General features: G+C 37.4%; 1 protein-coding gene across 10 annotated transcripts in view; it reads right to left on the bottom strand.

Moving 5' to 3' along the window:
• The window catches only part of dmtn (dematin actin binding protein), a 50602-nt gene that overhangs the window by 21434 nt on the left and 16596 nt on the right, over positions 1-12572 (bottom strand). For 8 of the 10 annotated variants that reach the window (XM_066714501.1, XM_066714493.1, XM_066714500.1 and 5 more), the window contains one exon: positions 818-876. The gene's annotated coding sequence lies outside the window, so the exon portion shown is untranslated. Of the gene's footprint in view, positions 1-817; positions 877-1576; positions 1637-12572 lie in introns of all 10 variants that reach the window. The other 2 variants (XM_066714499.1, XM_066714496.1) reach the window with 1 other exon arrangement.

The following is a 12572-nucleotide window of genomic DNA, read 5'->3' as shown; positions in this document are numbered from 1 at the left end:
AGCACCAGGATCAATCATTCAATTAACATTCCTCCCAACCCATGTGCACTTGTTCCATCCTCCTCCTCTTCCCATTGGTCCCTGCTTCCCTCTACACAGTATATATTCCTCAGGCACTTTGTAAAGTCTTGCATTCTCTTTAGAGTAATTTCTGAGCATTTTGCTTATCTTTGTAACGGCTTGTGTTTTGACCCTTGCCTTCTCGTTCTCGACTACCTCTCTGGATCTCCGTCTAGCCTGTTTGCCCAATCGACTGACCCGTTATTGTTTTTTTCCTTTTGGATTCCCCCTTGTTAGATTGTTTGCCTTTCTCCCATCTAATTAGTAAGCCTGAAATTGGATCCACCATCCTTGTCCCTGAGGTCGTTACATAAATACAGATCAAAACTTAAATGTAAGAAATTATGGATTCTCTTTATGGTTAGTTTTCCCTATAGTTGTCCTTTCAGAATTGTATTTCTTCATCTCTCTCCAGCCGAAGGTACATAAGAAAGTTTACAAAGGAGAGGAGGCCATTCGACCCATCATGCTCGTTTGGTGATCCAAAGATCCTAGTCTACTTTTAAATGTTCCCAAATTTTCAGCTTCATCCACATCGCTGGGGAGTTTGTTCTGGGTTATAACAACTCTGTGTGAAGAAGTGTCTCCTGTTTTCCATCTTGAATGCATGGAAGCCCAATTTCCATTTGTGTCCCTGCACATCTGGAAAAGTTCCTCTGGTTTGATGTGGTCAATGCCCTTCATGAGGTACATTTTAAAAGCTTTCTTTAAAATGAGAGAGTAAAAGAAAAAGGAATAGAACAAACTGTCACTATACCTGGGAGTCCCAGATAGGGCATTTCAGTGAGAGTGAATCCCCTGAACCCAAACAGTGTCCTGAAAGAGAGAGAGGGAGGGAAAGAGAAAACAAAAATGTTACTGAAATAAAATTAAAAAACAATGTCTACATGTTGAAAAAATGTTGACAGTACATTTGCTTCCTCTAATAACCGCACCAATATGTCAAGTTCATTTCTGTAGATCATTTTGCAGTGCTGGTAGTCATTCATATGTTCAAATGTGTATTGCCTTCAAATATGTATTGCCTTCACCAGTGTGGAATCAAGTTTTCCCTATATCTCTGAAGAAGTTTCAGAGTTAGATGTTTTTTCATGTTTTTTGGGGCCCAAGTTGTGTGGTATCAAGGAGAGAAACTTTGGTCAGACTATTTTTAAGTAAGTGCAGAAAAAACTAGTTATCTTTCTCTGAAAGCAAGATCTCTTTTGTGGAACCACCAGTTGTTAGTCAACTGGTCTCACTGATTAAACTGTCAAATTATCCCACAAGTCGTGAAGTTGCATGCAACCTCTGAAACATAGTCGGCCCATTCCATTCTTTTTTGCACTTCAAAATTACAGGGTAAACAGATAAATTGTATTATTCAATTCATGTAAGCAGTTCCTAAGAAAAATCTTAAAGCTTAAAGAGGGGACCCAACCCCACCTCCCCCCTTATATCTCTCCTATTAAAATAAATGGCTCTAAGTCTTCTCTTCATTTTGGCTACAAAACAGCAGCAGACATTTAATAACTCATACCTGTTATCTTGGCTTGAAGATCAATTTCTTCAAAGGAACTCAATGCACTGGCTCTATAGTCTATGGCAAAACAAAACTGGGGCCAATCAGCTAATAAAAAGTTCAGAATATAAAGCAATATTGTCCCTAAAGCTCTAGATAGGAAGTAACCCATTTCTCTCATTAAACAGATTTCTGCCAGAACTGAAGAACAGATAATTGCTGTTCTATAACTCTCAGTCTATAGGAATAAATGGGACCAAATTGCTGCCACAACACATCCCTGAAGGAATCATATAAGTGGGTTCACTCAAAAGTAAACTAACAGCTAAACACAGCACCTAAGCAGTGCTTGCCAACAGGTGAAGACAAAGACATTGTTACTCAGGAGCATTCCAAATGGGGTGAAATGGGGAAATAATTAACCCGTTCCGTGGCTTGACAGGGGCCCACTGTTGTGGGTTTACATAACTCAATAGTGTTAATCTATAAATTGAATAAAATTTGTGAAGAAATCGCTAATGAATACACAACACCCCACCCCCATCCTCCCCATGTTAAATTGTTTGTCCCAAGTCGGATATGCGGTCCTGCACAACTGGGAAAAACTGGCCAGAGGGAAAAAGGAATTGTAGCACTGAAAGGTGAAGATAGCGAACTGCCCCGCAACTGGTGGCTGACAAGATGCCACTACCGAAAGTAAAATCTGGTGCCCCCAAAAAAGTATGCAGCAGTTTCGTGATGATTTGGTGAAAGTTTCATTCAATTAACTTAAATTTTAATGGAGATATAAGCTTTTTTAATGTTTTCGAACAGTTTAGTGTTAATTCTCGATACTTTCCTTAATAATGAAGGTACAGGCTTGGTTTTGGTATCAAATTTCAATTGTTTAACCCTCTATATGTCTACACCAATGTCAGGGGTAAATAGTGACATTTAAAAATGTAGTCACATACCTACTAGTTCTAGGCAAGCCGAGGATTTGAGAGGTTAGCTGAGCAATACAAGTTAGCACGTACTAGGTTGGGTTAGCTTAGCTTATGGAATAACCTTAACAGGGCGTTCTCGAAATATATACGATAATAGTAAATGATCGCGGCAAACGAGTATTGTAGGCACTGTTTTGATCTTGTTATTGTACCAATGTCGACATTAAGTCCCAGACAGATGGGACAGATTAGAAGGCCCAGACATGATATCTCAGCCCAGAATTCCTTGCGACGCCCCTGTTGTTACACAATGGCTTTTCCCAGAAAGCTAGTATCTACACGTATGCATGCATTCTGTCACAATTCAGTAATTTTCCCATTATCCCCTTTTACTGTTGAAACACAGCTACTCATTAAACCAGTCAGCATTTTTTTTTTTTTTTTTTTGCGAATGGTCTTGCCTGAATAAAGTGTTAATGTGTTAATGTGGATGAAATCCTTTGTTTTCCCTCACATTTCCTATAACCATATAATTTCTTCAGTAGGGCTTGTGAAGTATTTTACTGTTAATTAGTCCTGAAGCAATGTTTTAAAGATCTTGTACACTTTTCAGAGTCTTTATTGCCATACATGATCAATTTGCAAGGCATACTCGTAGGCCAAAGCAGTCATGCCTGTGTCAAATTGCTTACACAAACGCGAAGAATAATGTAAATGTGCCGAATTTCTCCAAGAGACAAAAACCCCACAACTGAAGTATTCAGGGTCAAATCCACCACGATCAATATAATCCCCAGAGCTTTTCCTTTTAGAATTGCTTGGTTGTTTGCTTAAGTAATAATTTTTTTCAGTCTAATTAGCAGCTCTGTATATCAATCAGGTTATAAGCATATGTGTGTCAAATAAACAGAAAAACATCTGCCAATGGAGACCCAAGGTGCAATATTTGAACTAAAAAATTTGAATTACTCATATTTCTAGAAACAAGAAAAGAAACTTGCATTCTTATTTTTTAAGTTTCCTGATAAAGCAATACGTTCAATACATTTCTATCTATTTGATTTTGTCGAGTAATCAGATCTCTTTACCGTGACTGCAGTCATTATGGCACATCTGTTAAAAAACACCAAGAGATTCACCTATTTTTAAAGTGAGCAAGTAAAAGAGAAGAAATAGTAAACAAATAATTAGCAGAATTGATGGTTTGCATTAAAAAAAGAGGGCTTGATGTAAAATCCAATCAGATGACACAGCCGGTTAAAGCAATGAACTTGGCATAAAAAATTATGTTTGAATTTAGCCTGGCTGTCAATCGATTAGTTTTGTTGGTACTAGAGACACAGAAGGTAGTTTTGGAAGAATGGAACCGAAAGCTGGCAGCCCTACTAAAATGTTCAGAACAATATGTTCGGTCTTCTAGTCTCTTGTCTACGAATTCTACTGCTCTTCTTGCTGCGGCACCTTGAAACAGCGATTCCAGTGTTTGACCCTAACAAAATCCAGTAGAAAAATCCCAGCTGGAAAAACAAACAACTCAAAAATGGCACTTGAGTTTGAGTGTCAAAAGCAAGGTGCAGAGACAGGTCTACACTAACTCCTGAAAAATCCTAAAGTAGGGAAAGAGGGCGGAGTGGTGGGTGGTTATTGCTTCTCCAAGCTTTGGTCTAGTCAGGTAAATGATCCTGCTTAAATAAAATTAATGGTTGTTGATTTGGATTTCTTTTTGCATTTTAAAAGCCACGTTGGAGAAGGATGGTTGACATGAGAAACTGACAGGTCACTTCCTTGTGTGTGTTGTTGAGCTGGACTGCGAGTTAGTCTGGTGACCATGACAACCAAATGATCACTTATTGCCTTGAGAATGCGCTGCCATTCCTAGAACACAGCGAGCAGTTAGGAATGCTAATCTCATTACTGGTGGTGTTGGGAAAACACAATCTAAGGGTCATGATCACGATTTTAACAAACAAAGCTCCTGCCACAAACATCAAATGTGGTCCAAAAAGATTAGACTTTGCCGTCAAGTGCACAGGGATAGTTAACTGGTCTTGACTGAAGCCATCGAGATTTGCTCTGGGAAATGAGTCATTCCCGGTTCACCCAAAAGGTTTTCATATAAAACTGAATGATTATTTAATTTTCATTTCAGGAGCAGGATTTGATTTTTTTTTATCATTTGTGCATGTCTAGCATTAAAACCATCAGCCACAGTATTTATCTTAATAATTAATGCTTAATAATTGATGTTCTCCCTTTGACATTCCAGAAGAAACATAACTGCTTGCATTACAGACGGTCTTCCAATAAATTGCCTAATGACAGGCTTTTAAATTCTCTCTAGCTGGTATGTAAATATGGCTTTCTTTGTACGAAGGAAACTGAATCCTCAAAATGATTTAAAAAAAAAATCTGGTGGCAAGTAATTAAATAACCACATGCCATTTTGGGGTATGTTAAGACAAGTCACAGTGATATACACAGTAGTTAGACTTTAAAATTATAATTAGTCAGAGCTGTAAAATCTGATACTGGTTTCTATATGGATTTATTAGGCCATTCCATTATTAAAGCATGGTTGGGTGTTTGTAGAACAACACTAAAAGGCTTGATTGAATCACTTGTTTCTTTACTGTCAAACAAAAAATACGCAAGACTCTGAAAAGATGTGATTTTCCAATAAGACACATGAATGTGTTTCTATATCACTCTATAGATCATAAGCAGGGATAATGGTTGCTCCAGCTCTGCTCCATGCTCCAGCTCAAATTAAATAAAGAACTGTATAATAATTATTTAAAAGAAAGCGATATCATTGATTTATTTGAAACCAAATCCACCAAATACTTGAACACTGTGACTAATGTAAGAAACACTGAAACAGCCAGTCAAACTAAAAACTTCCTGAATTAAAAACTAATTTCCTGAAGCATTGTGTTGTATCAGAAAATGTAATAATCTTTTTTAAGTTGGAGTGTGGTACAGGCAAAATTTTCCTTTTACCAGCTCTGGGTTTCCACTCCAAAGCCATGATTCTAAGTAAGAAAAAATCTAGGTTAACTAGGCTAATTGGCAGAGCGGTTATCATAATCATATTAAAAGTATTCTAAGTATTCAGCTCTTAGAATATATACAGTTTTTTTGGTTGTTTATTTTTTACTTTAACTTGTGTGCCACAAGACCACTATCACTATAACTATGACTTCAAGACCACTATAAGATTGAAGATGAAATTCAATGTGGATGAGTGCAAGGCATTACATGCAGTCCACTATAATTACACTATGGGAGGAATAGAACTAGATGAAGTAATGCATGAGAAACACCTAGGAGTCTATGTGGACTCCTCACTTTCCCATCCAAACAATGTGGGGAAGTAATAAAAAAGGCAACAAAATGCTAGGGTATATTGTCAAAAGTGTAGAATTGTAAACTTTCTTATGTTCTTAAGACATTTCTAGGTTGTGACCAAGGCTGCCAAGCTGCAGAAATCAGCAGAATTCTCAAGAGAGCAGTGCACAAATTATGCTATTCAGGGCCTCAAATTATCATTGGCAAATCTTGTGGCTTGCAGGGTACCTGAATACTTTTACAACTGGTTTCTTAGATCCTGATTAGTACTAGTCTTGAACTACCCTACCTAAAGTAACATTGGGACTAGTGTAAGAGTAGTGTTAATCTGTGTTTGTGAAACCAGCCTTTAGTCTAGTCTAGTCTAATAGTGGTAAAAGTGTAGGCTACTATGATTCTATACCATAGAAAATGGGGAGAAAGTCAACACTTTCAAAAAGGGAGTCTATAAAACATTTTTTGCTGGGTAATCATAGTCTGCAATGTTTTGTGTTAATGGGAGAGTATCAAAGGGGTTAAATAGTAGACAGACATCAACAAGAAAATTGTATTTTTAACTATGCAGTACTGTTGTTAAGGTTTTAATAAAGACACAAAAGGTAGTATACTATAACGTTTGCCCTTGGAAAAGTCTGTTTACATCTGACCATAATCAATATTCAGCAGGGCTCAAGTAAACCTGGTCTTTTCCTGACCCTGGCACACAATAAAAAAGTCTGTTGTTTCCCCAATTCCCCAATTCTGATGGAAGTTTTCATGAGAAAAAAGAGTATGGGGGATACATTTTTGGTATTGTTGTTTTTACTAAAGAGCTGGAAAACATACACTGACACAGGCAAGTGAATGAGTGTAGTGTTACCAGGTCTTTGAGGAAAAACAAAAACATAAAAAACAAAAAACCCAAACACGCGCAATGAACATTTATAAATCAAAGCATTAAGAGTCACAAATTTCACACCAAGAAATAAACACAGCTTGAATGACTTCCAAAGTCTGAGTCACTCTAAATTTTAAATCTATTTGAAGCTTGGTGTTTAACCCATTAACAGCACTCCAGCAGACTTTAACGATTTAAAAATAATTAAGAAAAAAGGTTGGAGAAAAGCAGCAGCTTTATATAGTCTGATTACATTTTTTTCCCTTTTTCCTAAACATATTTTCACATCTTTTTGTAACTTTTCACAAATTCTAGATTAAAAACCACACACACAAATGATATGCATTTATCCAAAGCACCATAATGATACCAAGATGACGAGACACTCCTGTTTCATTAAAGCAAAAATACATTAACAGGATCCTGATAGTGAATTGTCTACTTATTCTTATATTATTACTGTTTTATACTGTATATATTGACAGCACACACCTGGTTAAATCTTTACCGAGTGCTTGCTGTTAATATGCAGAATAAACCCAAGCAGAAAAAAGGCAGCTCTCATGTACAACAAAACTTCCCTTCTCCTCTCCTGGTTTCTATAAACATTTCTGGGTTTCTTTAAATTATTTTGTGTATATCCAGAAATTACACTTGTGTCATATGAAAGGATGTAATATCAGGAATGCAGTATTGTTAAATATAGTAGTTCATTATAGATGTAATAAAGGATTTGAAATGACTCTTCCCCCCTTCTTTCTAATGCTCAGTCAAATATTATGAGGTATCATCTTTAAGCCTGTAGAAGTGCGGCAAGAACATTTACGTTTGACATCACTGCAATGATCGCTGTTTCTACCACACACGAAAAAGGCAGTTTTGTTTTAAAGTGGAGACTAATGCTGTTAATCACTCTCCTCCTTACGTCAACTCTATTCCCACTTCTAGAATGACAGTAATCTGTGTTATAATGCAAATAAATTGAGAAAAATAACTGCAGATTGTCATGTTTTACGATTCTAAATCATAAGTCACAATAATCAAAATCTTAATAGAGTGCCACTACCCCTACTAATAATACACAGGTAAAGTATTTTATTTTTGAATGGTTTAAAAGATTTCCATTCAAAAATAAAATCCAAATTAGAAATACTTCACTTCTGAAAGACTCTCAGTGTTAAAAAAATAAAAACTTTATTAAATCACTCCTTGGGAAAAAAAGGACGAGCACAAATCAGCAGTAGTGCTAAGGGTCTGAGATAGATACTGACAGTAGACCTTGTGAAGTCAGCAGTGAAGCTGTAAACCCCTAATTGCTGTGACTGACTTTCATAGCTCTGTATTTGAAGCCTCTGGAACTCGAATGCTGACTAATTAATTAAGAGATCAGAATCCGATCTTGCGACTGATTCAGACTATTATACTGATTCAGTATAATAACGCAAGACATAATGGAATGAAAGAGGCAATTCGGCTTGACAAAGCTCAGCTGATTCACAATACATTATTGAACTCCATCTAGATGCTTCTTCGAGCCTGGCGATGAATCAGACACTGTATAACCTGACGGTGCACTACAGCAGTGTATTTGTATACCTGAACTAGTGGAAAGCGAGCAATCCAGCCCCTCTACAAAGTGTTAAGAAGTAATGATACTTATTGCAGGACAAGGCTTCAGATGCAATTTAGCCTGGAAATCCATGTCTTATCCAAAGACACATCAGAGACTCAGGATCTCTGTATTTTTAATCACATCTTATAATCGCTACGATATTTAGTCGGTTTCCAATGCACAGTTTTTGTAATTGGATTTCTGATATGGTGCTTGCTACGGAAACGATATGGAAATATCATTAGTCTATCAGAGTGGATTGGGACAAATCTTTGTCTGCTTACCTATCCAGAGAGGATTAATTGTATCATAGCCCGGCTTTGTGGCATTCCAGAGGGAGCAATTTACAGACTACTCACTTACCAACAAGATGGGGGAGGGGGGCTTAGTTATTTTGTGAAAAAGTTAAAAACAAAAACAAAACAAACATGAATGGATAATTTAGGCTGCAATGTATGTATGAGTCACACATGGAAATGGGTTTCATTGACACACTATCTTTCTTGTACACCACAGATCTGGTGTAATTGTTCTAATGCATACTATAGCACATAAATCATTCTTGATAGGTGACTATAAATACATGCAAACAGTGTGTATTAGCAGCAGTAGAAATCTTGAGTTCCATACCCTTTAATGGATGATCACAGACTCACGTAGATGCTGGAATAATTTTGCTGATGTGAAACAAATTCAGTGATCACTGGTGTTGAATTCAGGAAATTGCTTTCCACAATCTGAAGCCACATTTGCATTGTTAACTAATTCAGCTGTGTAACTCTTATGTGGGCATCAATATAAAATTTCTATAGAACTGTGGTACTTAGAGAAATGTGTCCAGGGGCACATAATATATTTCATTTTTCACTTTTTATTTTCTCTTCCCTTATGTACACACATTCTATCAATCACATTCCACCAAGCACATGAAAGGGGGACAAAATGATGCAGGAATGCCAAATCTGCAGGGAAGTCCCACATAGGATCTCTGATCATGACACACTCACAAAACACAGAAGAGAGTATAGCCTTATTGGGCACACAGCTGCCTGCATGCACTACTTTGAGAACAATAGAAGGACCATAATGCAGTCGTTGGTCTGGTGGCCTTAAAAAAACTAAAACAAAAGAGGTTGGGGCAAGTAGAGTGGTAGAAGAAAGAAGAGAAAGCTACAGATGATTCAATACAAATGTATACAGTGTCTATAGTCAGAAACTGACCTCAAGACATTTGAAATTCAAAGCCCAATGCATAGTATATGTTTTAAGTTGGGGAACAAAGCTGCAATAAAGGAATAAAAACTGGGAGTGAATTCCAGAAATAGGAAGCTTGATCACTAAAAGACCAACTGCCTACTATTTTCAGGACTCCAGGGATGATCCAGTAGTCAGACTTCAGACCAAGGAGGACAGACAGTAAGTAATAAGGGACTGTGCCTTATTCAACGTATTAAAACTAAGAAAGTCACTGTAGTCTTGGTGAGTAGGTGTGAGGCTGAACTAATTTCGGTTAAATTAACTGCAATGGAAAATTTAGACAGAGAGGCACAGTGGTCAACACAAGACTGCCCAATGTTTTGTCATCCAGAATACATCTTCTCTGAGCTATATTGCTTGGAAATAAGCAGCCTTCCACACAGGCCTACTGTTAAATTATAGTGAATAAGGAAACGATGCCAAACGCTTGTGGAGAGCTGGGGACCGATTGTGGAGGTGGGAGCTAAACACTGAAAAGCACAGAAGCAGAAGAACTTCCCACCTACTGTGGGGTCCATCCACAACAGAACTGAGTCACACCGAGCTTGTTTCCACGCACAATTCAACCAGGCCTACAAAATGAGGCACGCCTGCATTGCTTTTGCAAGCAATTTTTAGTGAAAGTGCATTCTGATAATCTTGGCCATTTAACCAAAGCAGAAGTACAGGAGTGGAATGGCAAAGTCTCAATGCAAACAAGTGCATCTAGTCTACACTCCTCTGATATTCACTAGAACCCAATGCTATGTGTTGTGTCCATTTGACATATATAGAATGGGGCAACTTAGAAAATCCTTCATGGATTGTGGAAGTATATAAACCAAATGTATAAATTCCAAATGCTCCTTCCCGATCCTTTAAATCATAGGATAGTGTTGTCAAGGTTTCAATGAGAAGGGGTCTGAGTGTTTTCCATTTATCTCTTACGGAGTACATTAAGGTAAAAACTATTATTTTTCAATGTTTTGTGTTGTGTGTGTGTGATATTTGTGGAGTGTCTCTTTTTGTAATTTGTTTGTTTACTAGAGCCTTATTTCATTGTAATTCTGTAAAATGGGAGAGCATAAAATAATTTCATGAAGCGCACCTTAAATGCAAGTACTGATGAATGCAGAAAGTTAATGGCTAATGGATGACCATGTGATTTGGAAGAAAGTGACAACACTATTTAGCTCAGTGTTGAGTGAACTCCCTCCTAAATCAAGTACACTTCCAATACAGGTAAAAGATAGAGGGCATTATATTAAGACATCAGTCACATTTAAGGATACCTACATTCTTAGTCACAGTGCACATACACACACACACACACACACAAATTAAAAACACTTTTACAAGAGCTAGCTTCCAAAAGCATGCTCATTGCCGAAGACATGGAGGTAATAAAGATTTTAAAAAATTAGGGAGCCAGCAGGATTTGAGTTTCCAGGCCTTGAATACATATTGAATAGACCCTGTCTGAGGACTAGCAGAGACAGTCTGGAAAAATGTGCATTAATTCTGCTCTCTTTCTCTCTGCCTCAAGGACTCCATCTCAGCCTCTGTTCGACTGTGTCTTGAGCACAGCTCAGACCACCCCCACCGGGCAAGTGCATAGTAATAATTTCTATTATTACTCATTTCTAATTAACTTGCAGGATTCTTAACTCCCTAGGCTGCACGTTTAAGGAAAATAAATGAATATTTTACAGTGCTGCACAACACTAAATTCTATGCAAGGGCTGCTAAACATGTTCATACCAGACTGCCCATCATTTTCCATGCAAAGTCAAAGCTCAGGTTTTAACTCATTGTATTACAGATTTTAGGGCTTACAGGTTTCTTCTTTTGAGCCCTAAAGTGATTATTTTATACACATAGACCCAAGCATTTGGTACAGATTGTACCAAAAAAGATTGTGGTGTCCAATCAAATACCTAAGAACAGTAAAGACTGCAAACAAGAGGAGGCCCTTCTGTTTATTTGCTTGCTAGTCTCTTTATTAACTGTGAGAATGCTCTTTTTTAAGCATCTCTGTGTATCAGATTTTACTCATTTGTTGCCCCCCAAAAACAATTTTGTGAATAAGGATGTAGCCTATACCCCTTTTTCTGTGTTATGTACACCAGTTTTTATTTTATATCCTATTTGAGCTTAAGGAATTGTTCTGAAAGAACCTTCCAAGATAATTTAATGGTATAGCCTACATCTTCATAAAGTCCTCTCCGTTCCAGTCATAAGACACTGAGTCATACCTTTCACTTCAAAATTATTCTGGTGGGTTTTTGAATTATTTCTACAACCATTTCCCCACTTGTTTGTTTGTTAAACTGAAACTGAACCCAGTATTTTACATGGGGTTATGCAAGCACAAGCACTCTGCTGAAACTGCAAACAGTGTTTTAGAGGCAAGACATTTCTGAAGAACCTTGAAGATTTCTTTAGTTATTTCCGTCTTTCTTTCATTTCCACGCCAAGCACACAGCTAACTACGAGCAGTGATCTGTATGAAGGCCAAGCCCTTTCCAGGTCCACTCTCTTTTTCAAAAGGCCATCCAAACAACTAGCTGGGATTAAACCAGAACTATACTGAGCTGCTCATTGTCTTTTCTCTGTAGCTGCACATTACACAGATTTATTGGCCACATCAATTGTCAGTGTTTCTGCTGACTTCTCTGTACAACACAAACAGGAGGAAGCCAACTTCATTCAGAGTCAAGTGGGTTGGGCTCCCATTTACACTCTGGGTGGCAGTTTTGTTTTTTAGCTTTTGTTCAAGAAAGTGACAATAAACAGCCACGTAACATAAACATGATCTAGTAACAATACACAGTACTGAGAAGCAAGTCTAGAATGTGTTTCTTTCTAGTCAGGAATATGACTTAATGGCAATGTGTTTACCTTCTATTAAAGTGACACCTTGATTTTATACCTCACCTAATGCTATGGATTTTAGTGGCAGTGATGATACCTTTAACCTTTAATTAACCTCAAGACTGCAGGAAATCTAAATAT

This window comes from Amia ocellicauda, chromosome 9 (assembly GCF_036373705.1).
Source record: "Amia ocellicauda isolate fAmiCal2 chromosome 9, fAmiCal2.hap1, whole genome shotgun sequence".
Lineage (NCBI taxonomy): Eukaryota > Metazoa > Chordata > Actinopteri > Amiiformes > Amiidae > Amia > Amia ocellicauda.
Note: the sequence above shows the minus strand (reverse complement) of the source record. Positions and strands in the feature narration are given on the sequence as shown.